We start from the raw sequence: 14,411 nt of genomic DNA on the forward strand, positions 1-14,411 counted from the left end.
TCACCTGCTCTGTCTCAGCCTGCCTGCACTCACCTGCTCTGTCTCAGCCTGCCTGCACTCACCTGCTCTGTCTCAGCCTGCCTGCACTCACCTGCTCTGTCTCAGCCTGCCTGCACTCACCTGCTCTGTCTCAGCCTGCCTGCACTCACCTGCTCTGTCTCAGCCTGCCTGCACTCACCTGCTCTGTCTCAGCCTACCTGCACTCACCTGCTCTGTCTCAGTCTGAGTAATTACTGTTGTATAATTCAACAAGTGTGTCAATAGCAGGATACCCTCGGATTAAAAATCAACATGCTTGGCTCTCGATTACACCTCTCTACACATACTTTACATTGTTTGCAATATCAAATAAAATGTATTTATGACATTTTTACATCAGATATCACAAAGTGCTATACAGAAACCCAGCCTAAAACCCCCAAACAGCAAGCAATGCAGATGTAGAAGCACGGTGGCTAGGACAAACGCTCTAGAAAGGCAGGAACCTAGGAAGAAAGCTATAGAGGAACCAGACTCTGGTTCTGGCTGTGCTGGGTAGAGATTGTAAGAGTACAAGGCCAGACATATCACTATAATCCAAGTGTTCATTTTCCAAAGTTGTTTTCATTTCAGGTCATCTAATTCGTAAATATTTCAACTGTATTAAATTATTACTTCACAAAAAATTGCAACCCATCAAAATAAATTCATTTTCTTATCTTGTGAGAAGTGTCGATGATGTGTTAAATGTGTTCTTATAGAGTTAAGTGTTCTTTATAGATTCAACAGAAAGACGATGTATTCCACTGAGCCCATTTCAGCCATTACCGGTGTGTGTTTGACAGGTCCTTACAAACATTTCTGTGGTCGTAACGTTAATGGGAGAAAACAGGCACAAGCAAGAGCATGAAAGAGTTGCAGGAGTAAAATGAAAGCAATCTGGCGTGATTTAAGTGACCAGTGGATTTTTGGGCCCTTCAAACAGGAAATAGATGGCTGAAAATGACAGATCCTCAGGTGGGCAGGGCACCTGTGTTGCTATAGAAAGGAGCCATAACTGCATTCAGGTGTGTGTGCCGCAGCGAATGTTCTTCACAATAGACAAACACAGGCTCATTCTGTTCAGAACAACCCAGGGTATGATGTCATCTTGTAACTGTACATCAAACAGTGGTCATAAATTGACACAAGTTGACACTGTATAGGGCATCGGTTTTATGCTATGCACTTGGACTCGCAGGTGTTCGGCTTGCTTGTATGACATCAAAGAGGGATTTATAATAACCCTCAACGTCTCATCTTTCTCAGTCCTCTTAACTTATAGCATTTCCCTCAGACAACAAAAAATGTGCAAAAGTTATCAAATTAGCGGGAGGCACATTATTTTTGCTCGAGGTGCCCAAGTTCAGAACGGCTGTCAGTCAAAACCCACACAGCGCTGTGACGCGCAGAGGCAGAGCTCTGACGTCATGTATAGCGTGTTACTGTACAGCCACTGTGTTCCAATTAAAGGCACTTATCAGTGCACGCATCTGCAATTTTCAACCCGTATATATTGGTATGAGTGTAAAGGGATACAAGGCGATGTCATGTCTTACCGGCTTAGATGTGGTGGAGGCAAACAGAACCGAAGCAGTGGGACCCCTGGTTGTAATGGGATGGCCTGTCAAACAAAAGAGAGAAAAACGGGCTGAACTACAAGCTGACGCTTTTGATGAAAATACAACATGGACGGGGGCATTTTACAGTACAAACCATATACAGAGACAGCTGCTGTAAAGAACAGGCACACAGCGGAATACGTTTTTTTTTTTTTTTTGTGAGTAGTTATTTGTAGAAGCCAGAATGGAGTCTAATGTGACGGTAGGCTGTGTATTTTGTGAATGAGAGAGATTGCAGGAGAGTGGGGAATGTCATTCAGGGGCCATGAAAGGACTGGGGAGGCCCCAGTAAACAGCAGTAATACACCTGAAACACACACAACTCCAGGTAAACATCAACTGCTCGTGTGTGTGTGTGTGTGTGTGTGTGTGTGTGTGTGATGGTAATTATTACCATATTGTGCAACCACAAACACATGGAAATATTGCAGTGGGAAGCAGTGCAAGAAGCAATGCATGTGTGACGGCCATCGTATCCCTTTTTAGGAGTGAATTTAGTCCTAGAAGATAAGAGTCAGAACTGACACTACATTTACTGTGCATGTCATAGTAGTTAGCACAGCCAACCGCAGTCTATTTTGGGTCTTTGATCAACCGGACCAAATGTCTTATGGGTTTATTTCAACACTCAAGATGCTATTCTAGACTTGATAAGTAATCTATCGAGCAGAGATGTTGCGATAGCACGACTACATACTTATGTGCCAAATATGTCAGACCTGAGGTTAGAATGAGTCAGTGAGTGTCTAAGTGGGAAGAGTGCAGGTTGACATTGAGCGGACCGAGAACCTCCAGTCCAATCCGTGAGCTCATGTTGCATTTGGCCCTGCAGTTCAGAGTCTGAGTGGCATCTTTCTCCATTCTGCTGCTCAGCCTCTGTCTCGCTTTCTCTCTCTTTCTTGTGGGCTTTTTCTCTAAAAGCTGTTACGTATTCCCATGCCTGCTGCTGGGCCCGCCCCCCCCCCCCCCCCCCCCCCCCCCCCCCAACCGCAGCTCACGCTGCACTCATTCAATTAGAAAATGAGACTACAGACTACAGCCTGGGTGCTCTGTTTCCAGCCCCAGTCCTCCGGTCCCACTCAGTTCTCATTGGTGAGTGGAGGGCGCAGGAGAGGAGAGGGAAGGAGGGAATAAAGAGAAACGATAACTGAGGACGGGGCATTTTTAATAGAGCAATTTTTCTTCTTTTTTTCTATTTAAAACCAAACGTAAAGTCAACATGTCATTAGTTTTCGTTTTTGTTGTGGCTCCCAAACCATAAGCCTGTGGAACATAATGGCAATGAACTGGCAACTGGTATTTTTCTTTCTTCCTTAAAATTAATCTCCCCCTGATCCAAGTGTTTCCTTCATTCCGGGAAACCAGACTTCACACTCCAATGCTTTTGTTTTCCTGTTCTCCTGTGAAACCTTAAAGGGACAGTTCACTTTTTGGAAGTTTTAGCTCATTTACGACCTCCCCGGAGTTGTTTCCTCCAAACCGTTTTTAAACGGGTTCGCTGGTTCCTTAGCAATGTCCAGAATCTCCTGGCTAGTATTTTTATCATCCTTGGAAAATGGTACAAAAGCTTAACTTAAAAACTGTCCAATTAAGGTGCCAATGTACGAGCTCGGGGATATAGACAGAAACTCACTTCTTTGAGAGAGAATACCATCTTTGATGTTCGATCTCGAGGATTATCAAAGGAGAAGAGATCTTACACGACACTCAAAGAATATCAGGTGTGCCGACAAAGAAAAGGAACAAATCCCCTCGAGACATTTTCTTTCAATTTTCTGACCTTTTGCACCCTTTCGTAAAGTATTCAACAGATGACAACGCTTAAACACTGCACACTTGGATGTATTAATAACGACTCTGAAAGCTTTTTACACTACATCTGACTTCATTTAGCAGACTGAGCTAGTCTTTACCAAAAACCTGTGATAATTACTCCATCTGTACATTCATACAGCCTCCACACTAAGGATGAACACCAGTGGTGGCCTAGTAAAAGGAAACAAATGTGCTTCATATTTTACATGAAACATTCAGGGGTTTAAGATTAAACAATCAGGAAGGGAGACTAATGAAGTTGCAATGATTCCATACAGTAAATCCAATGAGAGCCATCCCCTCAGTGGCACAGCAATCAGGCCTACATTTGTTTGACCTCCATCAGACCCACAGTGTGAGGAAGTGGGGCCTCCCATCCTTTCTCTCTTCACTGGAGAGGCCTGCGAGCGGGCCTTAGCGATGGGGATCTTTTTGTCAGCGAGTAAGGGCCCTTCCTGTGGTGTTTGGTGCAGTGTGGTCCAGCGAGGGAGATGCCTCAAGTTGTTAACGTTGCAATTATATTCAGAGAATGCTGGAGCCGGGTCAGTCTTCATGGGCTCCAAGTTCCAACAGGAAAACAGAATTTAAAAAGATAAACGTTACATCCACTGAACATAAATATAAACGCAAAATGCAACAATTTCTCTGATTTTACTGAGTTACAGTTACAGGAAATCAGTAAATGTAAATAAATTCCTTAGGCCCTAATCTATGGATTTTACACGACTGGAAATACAGATATGCATCTGTTGGTCACAGATACCTTAAAAAAAAAGGTAGGGGCGTGGATCAGAAAACCAGTCAGTACCATTTGCCTCATGCGGCGCGACACATCTCCTTCACATAGTTGATCAAGCTGTTGATTGTGGCCTGTGGAATGTTGTACCACTCGATCCAGAGCATCCCAAACAAGCGTCCCAAAGCCGATATTGTTGGGGTTTTTAACAAGCATTTCATATCTGCTGGTTCAGTTTTTGATAATGGTGGGGCCCAGGCCTCTAACATAAGCTCTGTTACAGGCAACTATAATATAGGCCCTCATGTGAACCATTTGAACTTTGAGCCTGTTTTTTATGCTGAGGTCTATAAAGCACTAAAGAAATTGCAGTCATCATTCACTCTATTATACACTAGAAAAGTAACATAAAAGTGGATTTGGAGACTTACAGATGGCAAACACTTTAAAACAGAGAGGCCCGCTCAGAGCTTATGGCAACGGACACTTTTGGACAATCCCCAGGGCATATCTTGCAATGATGAAATCACTACAAGGCCTTTTTACATTGCTGTGATCGTGTCAGAGGCGGAACGCATACCTACCTGTGTTTAATGGAGAATAATCCATTCAAACCCATCAAAGAATAAATCAATGCCTTTTCAACACTTTGCATACAATGCCTTTACAATACCTAGAGTATGTCCCTGTCTTCGTATAGTCCAGTCCAGTCATCCCATGGGTCTGACTATAACTTAACAGAGAGTGACAGACCAGGGGCCCACCTAGGGAGCACAGACAGTGTGGACAGGATGGGGGGGCAGCGAGATGTGCATAGTAGGAGACTAATCAGGCTGAGAGGTCCAGAGTGCTGTCTCTGACTGGTGGGGTATGGCCAGTTAGGCTAGTAATGGTGGCCAGGAAACAAAGCAGCTGCTGAACAGACATGTCTGTCGCTGTGGAAGCTCACTGCATTCCACTGGCTGGTCGGTCACATTCTCACACTTCACTTCCACTAGGGCTTCCACTAGACGCAGTCAGTCTAAGCTTTTTACTCAACCGCGTGCTCACACACACATGCGCGGCTCACACTGCGTAATTAGGCCATCTGTGCATTAACAGTGCAGATAGTATTGGGCCCATTTTATCACAAAATGGGACACAAGTTAAATCATCTGGAAGAAAGTTTTCCTCTCTGACCAAAACGTTTAACAAGCCTATGATCTCATCTATCACATTACAAAACATAAAAACATAAATTACCAAAATAACTCAAATGGGAAAAAGTTTCCATGCAAGTGAAACGAGATACATAAAAATAAACTGTTCAAATTAAACAGACACTTTCCAAGGATTTACACCAATAAACAGTTGTAGTAACACACTTTTGCTATTATTTGTTGTACAGAATTCCCTGATCGGTGACGTGGAGTTGGGCAGAGGGCATTCGTGGCAGGTGTGCCCTCTACTCAACTCTATGGTCACGTGAGGACGGAGTGCACCTGTGGCAGGTGGGCACTCAATATATTTATATGGCCAGGTATTTATTCCTTATACCTTCACCCAGACAGAGTTGAGTAGTTGAGCACACCAACAACTCTCACAACAACCAGTATTCATCATTGAATGTGAGTACAAACAGCTTTTATTGCATAGAAGAGGACTAAGAGAACTTCCTCACCTCTGTTTTGTTTGTGTGGGATTTTGAACGCTAATGACCGTCACGTGCTTCTGGCCAAGCCAAGCAGCCATTTAGTCATGTATCTGTTTTTCTTCGATACGTGTAGCTGGTAACCAATACATGTTTATTGTTTATGCACCTTTTGTGCAGTTGCCTTTGTGATGAAATTATTGCCTGCTATTGCCTTGCTTGTTTGCCACGTGCTACGCTACGTACCGTTGAAGTCGGAGGTTTTACATACACCTTAGCCAAATACATTTCAACTCAGTGTTTCACAATTCCTGACATTTAATCCAAGTAAAAATTCCCTGTATTTGGTCAGTTAGGATCACCACTTTATTTTAAGAATGTGAATTGTCAGAATAAGAGTTATTTATTTCAGCTTTCATCACATTCCCAGTGGGTCAGAAGTTTACATACACTCAATTAATATTTCGTAGCATTGCCTTTAAATTGTTTAACTTGGGTCAAACATTTCCGGTAGCCATCCATAAGCTTCCCACAATACGTTGGGTGAATTTGGTCCCATTCCTCCTGACAGAGCTGGTGTAACGGAGTCAGGTTTATAGGCCTCCTTGCTCGCACACGCTTTTTCAGTTCTGCCAACAAATGTTCTATAGGTTTGAGGTTAGGGCTTTGATGGCCACTCCAATACCTTGACTTTGTTGTCCTTAAGCCATTTTGCCACAACTTTGGACGTATGCTTGGGGTCATTGTCCATTTGGAAGACCGATTTGTGACAGAGCTATCACAATGACCCCAAGCATACTTCCAAAGTTGTGGCAAAATGGCTTAAGGACAACAAAGTCAAGGTATTGGAGTGGCCATCACAAAGCCCTGACCTCAATCCTATAGAAAATTTGTTGGCAGAACTTAAAAAGCGTGTGCGAGCAATGAGGCCTACAAACCTGACTCAGTTACACCAGCTCTGTCAGGAGGAGTTGACCAAAATTCACCCAACTTATTGTGGAAGGCTACCCGAAACGTTTGACCCAAGTTAAACAATTTAAAGGCAATTCTACCAAATACTAATTGAGTGTATGTAAACTTCTGACCCACTGGGAATGTGATTAAATAACTACAAGCTGAAATAAATAATTACAGTGCCTTGCGAAAGTATTCTGCCCCCTTGAACTTTGCGACCTTTTGCCACATTTCAGGCTTCAAACATAAAGATATAAAACTGTATTTTATTTGTGAAGAATCAACAACAAGTGGGACACAATCATGAAGTGGAACGACATTTTTTGGATATTTCAAACTTTTTTAACAAATCAAAAACTGAAAAATTGGGCGTGCAAAATTATTCAGCCCCCTTAAGTTAATACTTTGTAGCGCCACCTTTTGCTGCGATTACAGCTGTAAGTCGCTTGGGGGCTCTATCAGTTTTGCAAATCTGACTGACATTTTTTCCCATTCCTCCTTGCAAAACAGCTCGAGCTCAGTGAAGTTGGATGGAGAGCATTTGTGAACAGCAGTTTTCAGTTCTTTCCACAGATTCTCGATTGGATTCAGGTCTGGACTTTGACTTGGCCATTCCAACACCTGGATATGTTTATTTTTGAACCATTCCATTGTAGATGTTGCTTTATGTTTTGGATCATTGTCTTGTTGGAAGACAAATCTCCGTCCCAGTCTCAGGTCTTTTGCAGACTCCATCAGGGTTTCTTCCAGAATGGTCCTGTATTTGGCTCCATCCATCTTCCCATAAATTTTAACCATCTTCCCTGTCCCTGCAGAAGAAAAGCAGGCCCAAACCATGATGCTGCCACCACCATGTTTGACAGTGGGGATGGTGTGTTCAGGGTGATGAGCTGTGTTGCTTTTACGCCAAACATAACGTTTTGCATTGTTGCCAAAAAGTTCAATTTTGGTTTCATCTGACCAGAGCACCTTCTTCCACATGTTTGGTGTGTCTCCTAGGTGGCTTGTGGCAAACTTTAAACAACACTTTTTATGGATATCTCTAAGAAATGGCTTTCTTCTTGCCACTCTTCCATAAAGGCCAGATTTGTGCAATATACGACTGATTGTTGTCCTATGGACAGAGTCTCCCACCTCAGCTGTAGATCTCTGCAGTTCATCCAGAGTGATCATGGGCCTCTTGGCTGCATCTCTGATCAGTCTTCTCCTTGTATGAGCTGAAAGTTTAGAGGGACGGCCAAGTCTTGGTAGATTTGCAGTGGTCTGATACTCCTTCCATTTCAATATTATCGCTTGCACAGTGCTCCTTGGGATGTTTAAAGCTTGGGAAATCTTTTTGTATCCAAATCCGGCTTTAAACTTCTTCACAACAGTATCTCGGACCTGCCTGGTGTGTTCCTTGTTCTTCATGATGCTCTCTGCGCTTTTAACGGACCTCTGAGACTATCACAGTGCAGGTGCATTTATACGGAGACTTGATTACACACAGGTGGATTGTATTTATCATCATTAGTCATTTAGGTCAACATTGGATCATTCAGAGATCCTCACTGAACTTCTGGAGAGAGTTTGCTGCACTGAAAGTAAAGGGGCTGAATAATTTTGCACGCCAAATTTTTCAGTTTTTGATTTGTTAAAAAAGTTTGACATATCCAATAAATGTCGTTCCACTTGTTGTTGATTCTTCACAAAAAAATACAGTTTTATATCTTTATGTTTGAAGCCTGAAATGTGGCAAAAGGTCGCAAAGTTCAAGGGGGCCAAATACTTTCGCAAGGCACTGTATCTCTACTATTATTCTGACATTTCACATTCTTAAAATAAAGTGGTGATCCTAACTGACCTAAGACAGGGAATTTTTACTAAGATTAAATGTCAGGAATTGTGAAAAACTGAGTTTAAATGTATTTGTCTAAGGTGTATGTAAACTTCCGACTTCAACTGTATGTTTGGTTCATATTTGGAAACACCCGACGGTACTCAGTGGGTGAGAGGGCTGGTTACAGTGAATGTAAAGAGAAGGTGCTCATGGGTTTTTGATGTGCTCCTATAAACTTCACGTTAGAGCTCATGGTGCTTTTTACATGAAAATGCCTGTATGATGCACCTGCTACTCTTGCCATCTTCCCTCACAGCCCTAATCAGTGTTCCTCTTGCATATTCTGAGAGCTCCTATCCTCCACTGCAGCAGAACCAGCAATGTGCTAACAGTCCAATAGTCTTGTCCTGAGAGTGAATGATGGGACCCTCTCCTGACAGGCACAGATTTTCCCAGCTACACACTCACGCACATACACACACTGACATAATCTCTCCCCACAGCCCGCAGTACCCAGTTCCAGCTGCTTTCCCTGCACACTGGCAACTAACAGGCAGAGCTGAATGCCAAAGCTTTTTCATCGCTGCTAATAAAAATCATTTTGATTCCTGATGTTCTTGGACATGCATAAGAGAGCTTCTGAAAAGATTTACACTGAGTAGATATGAGGAGGGAGGGAGGGGGGAAGAGGGACTTCATATGGATTTAGTTAGGCTCCACAGAATGAAAGGCTGTTGAGTTCACAGTTTAGCTGCTGGGTCAATCACAATGGCATCAGCAAAGACAAGGTAGTGTGAGAAACACACATGCAAAGATACAACTTTGTTGAAGCACCCAACCTATGTCTGTGATTCACATTGGTCCAATCCCCTAGGCAAGGTGCATTTAAATATAATTATATTGACACTTTTCGAAGCTGAGGAGAAGTGAGGATGTTGGACGTTGCCAATAGGCATAGTCAATTAAATACCTCTTTACGTTGACAGATCTCAGAACCAAGGAACTCATGTCCAGCCTCTTGTTTCTGGATACTATACTTCCTCATGTCTGATTTCTTTCTCTTTTTATTTCCCCATTTTCTCTCCAATTTTCGTGATATACAAACTGGGAGCTACGGTCTTGTCCCATCGCTGCAACTCCCCTATGGACTCGGGAGAGGTGAAGGTCGAAAGCCATGCGTCCTCTGAAACACGACCCTGCCAAGCTGCAATGCTTCTTGACACGCTGCTCGCTTAACCCAGAAGCCAGCCACACCAATGTGTCGGGGGAAACACCGACCATGTCAGCGTGCACCCGGCCCACCACAGGAGTTTCTAGAGCGCAATGGGACAAGGATATCCCGGCCAGCCAAACCCTCCCCTAACCCGGACTACGCTGGGCCAATTGGGCGCCGCCTCATGGGTCTCTCGGCCGTGGCCATGCTGTGATTAATTCCCAATTTCTAAATTGCCATTTCAGAATAGGTACTGTATTATAATTCACACAAGCGTGAAGTCAGCTCAGTTGATTTGAGTAAGACTCAGTAGGCCTATTCTTAGTTCAATCACCCATGTGGCAGTGAATCAGGAAGTGTCAAACACCAGCTAGCTTTGCATGAACCACAGAGCTGGATTATGACTGAGCCTCATAGAAACTTCATTACCTTTGGATCCTATATTGGCTCCCATAGTGCAATAACAGTACATCATTCATGAGATTATTCATATTTTCAGTTCATCATCAGAAAGTCGTTTTATTGTTATTGATTTGATATAAATCATTTATTGCAAAATCCCTTGGCATTCCACATCTGAAACTGACCTGATAAAGAACAAAATGATGATACGTCATTGTCACATCCTGACCATTGAGAGCCCTTATTTTCTCTGGTAGAGTAGGTCAGGGCGTGACTGGGGGGGTTTTCTAGTTATTATTTTCTATGTGGGGTTCTAGTTTATTTTTTCTATAATGGTGTTTGGTATGATTCCCAATTAGAGGCTGCAGGCTATCGTTGTCTCTAATTGGGGATCATATTTAAGTAGCATTTTTTCCCACCTGTGTTTTATGGATATTGTTTTGAGTTAGTGTATTGCTTCTCAGTTATTCAAGTTATTAATATCCCCTTACAAATAACAGACACTTCCTGAAAAAGAGCTTGTGCCCATAATTGGCATGGAGGTCTCAGTGAGGCTGAAGGGCACTTTAAAATAAAATGTGTACTTATATGTGTACCAATATAGCCACAATAAAATGACAATGTGCATACACTAATTAGCATCCAGAAGCCCAATTGCTGTATATGTGTGTCTAGCAGTGAGACAGTATCTCCTAATCAGTAGCAGTATTAACCATTCGAATGCAGTAACACTATGGCCATTACTAGGTTGTACGTGTTATTTAGCTAGCAAACTAAAATTGTGATAGCATGTTGTACCACTTGGTCTTGCCTCATACCATGTGCTTGTGTAGTGTCCAATGAGTTGACTGAGCATGTCTGTGAGAGTTCCCACATGTCTATTGGAAAAGCGAGCACAGTCAAACCCAGACCAACAGCTGCACTGAGGATAGGCTATAGTATACCCTGTGTCCATGTCTGTCCTGTGGTCACATCTGCACATGGTACATCATTCTCAACCACAGTCTCTAAAAGGAGAACAATGCTCATGGAAACGCCTCTGCGAAAGATCTCATGGATCTCTGAGTTATTCTCCCAGTTTGGGGCAGAAACCACTGGCATCCTCTGGACTGTGTTTTCCAGTGGTCTCCTTCAGGGAAGGGGAGCGATGCCAATACTTGCTAATGGTTTTAAAATGGGATCAAACCCTTCAACCCCAAACTTCATCAAGTGTCCCAGACAATGGGTGTATTCAGATACTTTCCTGGTGTCCCATTTAGGTCCAGAGTTGGCTACGCTGCATGCGTGAGGTCAACCCCATTTCCATGTTAAGTGGGGACCCCTCAAACTGTGTGAATGCGTTGCATTAAACAACCGTGAAGCAGCACCGAACAGCTCCAACTGCTGCCCCCAGGTGGCGCATTCAGAGGCGGACAAAGAGAGAGGGAGGGAAGGGTCTATGGATTTCTGCGATAGTCCGAACAGTCTTTATCAATGTAAAGTTTCTCTGCGTATTGCCACAGCGTTGTTATTTTTATTTTAGCCAACCATCTGCCTGCTTGTTTGAGTGATAATAATGCAATGCGCAGGTTTACGCAGTGGCAAGGATTTATAACGCTTCAGTGGAGAAACAAATTCTGGACAACAATATGTAGAAAGCTCCAGACATTCATAGGCCACCATCTTGTCCCATTGCCTTCCATGGGAAAAAAAACCTGAATAACTCTTTCTCAAAAAAGCTAACACTGATTACAGGATTTATATGCATTTATGTGAGAAATGTTGACGGTCGTTTCCTTCCTGTGAACAGTCAGAAATCCATTAAATGTAGCTAGCTTGAAGGGAATATTTGACTTTGTTTAGTTGCATATGTAAGCAGAAAATAATGTTAATAAATCACTCTACCGTCTTTGCCCTGTCTAAGCCAGAAATTGTTTAGTGCCAAAAATAAGAAGTTAAATACATGTAAAAAAAAATATATAATAATAATAATAATAATGTTTCTGGATCTTTCTTACTGTATATCTCTCAGATATAGGACAGACACTTCCAAATAAACTTCCTTTTGATTTTTTGGGCGGACTTTCTGGTGTTCCATGTAGTGATACTTCAAGGGGTCTTAAAATTAAGATAGCAAAATGATCCTTAGTATGACCTTCTTAAAACAATTCCATAATGGAATTTCAGAAAACAATTCCAAAATGTTTTACATATTGGAAAACAATTCCCCCCTCCACCGGCTTAGACAGGGCTTAGAGTCTTATGGGTTAAGGTCCACATCGAAATGGCCATTGCAATGTATTTTAAGAAACCTTTACTATTCTCCCTTTTCAAAGAGTGACTGAAATGCTAAATTTGCTAAATGCTTTAGTCTGTCAGCAACACTCTTAGTACCACACTGCCCCTAAATGCTTTAGTCTGTCAGCAACACTCTTAGTACCACACTGCCCCTAAATGCTTTAGTCTGTCAGCAAAACTCTTAGTACCACACTGCCCCTAAATGCTTTGGCCCTGCCCGGGGGTGTCCTCGGATGGGGCCACAGTGTCTCCTGACCCCTCCTGTCTCAGCCTCCAGTATTTATGCTGCAGTAGTTTATGTGTCGGGGGGCTAGGGTCAGTTTGTTATATCTGGAGTACTTCTCCTGTCCTATTCGGTGTCCTGTGTGAATTTAAGTGTGCTCTCTCTAATTCTCTCTTTCTCTCTTTCTTTCTCTCTCTCGGAGGACCTAAGCCTTAGGACCATGCCTCAGGACTACCTGACATGATGACTCCTTGCTGTCCCCAGTCCACCTGGCCGTGCTGCTGTTCCAGTTTAAACTGTTCTGCCTTATTATTATTGGACCATGCTGGTTATTTATGAACATTGGAACATCTTGGCCATGTTCTGTTATAATCTCCACCCGGCACAGCCAGAAGAGAACTGGCCACCCCACATAGCCTGGTTCCTCTCTAGGTTTCTTCATAGGTTTTGGCCTTTCTAGGGAGTTTTTCCTAGCCACCGTGCTTCTACACCTGCATTGCTTGCTGTTTGGGGTTTTAGGCTGGGTTTCTGTACAGCACTTTGAGATATCAGCTGATGTACGAAGGGCTTTATAAATACATTTGATTTGATTTGATTTAGTCTGTCAGCAACACTCTTAGTACCACACTCCCCCTAAATGCTTTAGTCTGTCAGCAACACTGTTAGTACCACACTGTCCCTAAATGCTTTAGTCTGTCAGCAACACTCTTAGTATCACACTGCCCCTAAATGCTTCAGTCTGTCAGCAACACTCTTAGTACCACACTGTCCCTAAATGCTTTAGTCTGTCAGCAACACTCTTAGTACCACACTGCCCCTAAATGCTTTAGTCTGTCAGCAACACTCTTAGTACCACACTGCCCCTAAATGCTTTAGTCTGTCAGCAACACTCTTAGTACCACACTGCCCCTAAATGCTTTAGTCTGTCAGCAACACTCTTAGTACCACACTGCCCCTAAATGCTTTAGTCTGTCAGCAACACTCTTAGTACCACACTGCCCCTAAATGCTTTAGTCTGTCAGCAACACTCTTCGTACCACACTGCCCCTAAATGCTTTAGTCTGTCAGCAACACTCTTCGTACCACACTGCCCCTAAATGCTTTAGTCTGTCAGCAACACTGTTAGTACCACACTGTCCCTAAATGCTTTAGTCTGTCAGTAACACTCTTAGTACCACACTGCCCCTCTGGTGGTTACCACTGCAAGCTAAGCAGGGTCGGGCCAGCTTTTGATAAGAGATGATCAGGACTGCTGCAGCAGGTGGTTTTGGAGGGCCAGTAGGGGGCACTCTTCTATCTGGATAAACAGTAGATCCCACTGCTGGATTGCAATGATGGGGAAACTGTGCTATGAGGGATGCTAACAGAGCAAGCTCAAAGTTAAATAGTTCAATCTGTCACGCAATCGTCTTCTTGTTATTTAATTAGGCTAACTTTCTTTTCAAGACAAATTTCCTAGTCTTTATAATGTTATTAGTGAGGGAGAAGATAAATAATCTAAATTAATTTGCAAGAAAACGCTTGCAATGGCAACATGAAACGAATCAAATAGCTTATTTGCATGCAAATGACGTGTCGGTTTAGGAAAACATGAATCGTTTAACTGAAATATCTGAGGAGAACATGGCTTAATGCTTCATTTATGAAATCAACACACATCCTGAGTGTCCCGGCAGCCCAGTGAACTCTACTTCCTGCGTGT

The 14,411-nt window shown here is 43.0% G+C and overlaps 1 protein-coding gene across 1 annotated transcript in view; it reads right to left on the reverse strand.

Moving 5' to 3' along the window:
• The window catches only part of tspan9a (tetraspanin 9a), a 276,224-nt gene that overhangs the window by 241,746 nt on the left and 20,067 nt on the right, over positions 1-14,411 (reverse strand). The window contains exon 2 of the mRNA XM_021601788.2: positions 1,578-1,642. The gene's annotated coding sequence lies outside the window, so the exon portion shown is untranslated. The remainder of the gene's footprint in view (positions 1-1,577; positions 1,643-14,411) is intronic.

This window comes from Oncorhynchus mykiss, chromosome 1 (assembly GCF_013265735.2).
Source record: "Oncorhynchus mykiss isolate Arlee chromosome 1, USDA_OmykA_1.1, whole genome shotgun sequence".
NCBI lineage: Eukaryota > Metazoa > Chordata > Actinopteri > Salmoniformes > Salmonidae > Oncorhynchus > Oncorhynchus mykiss.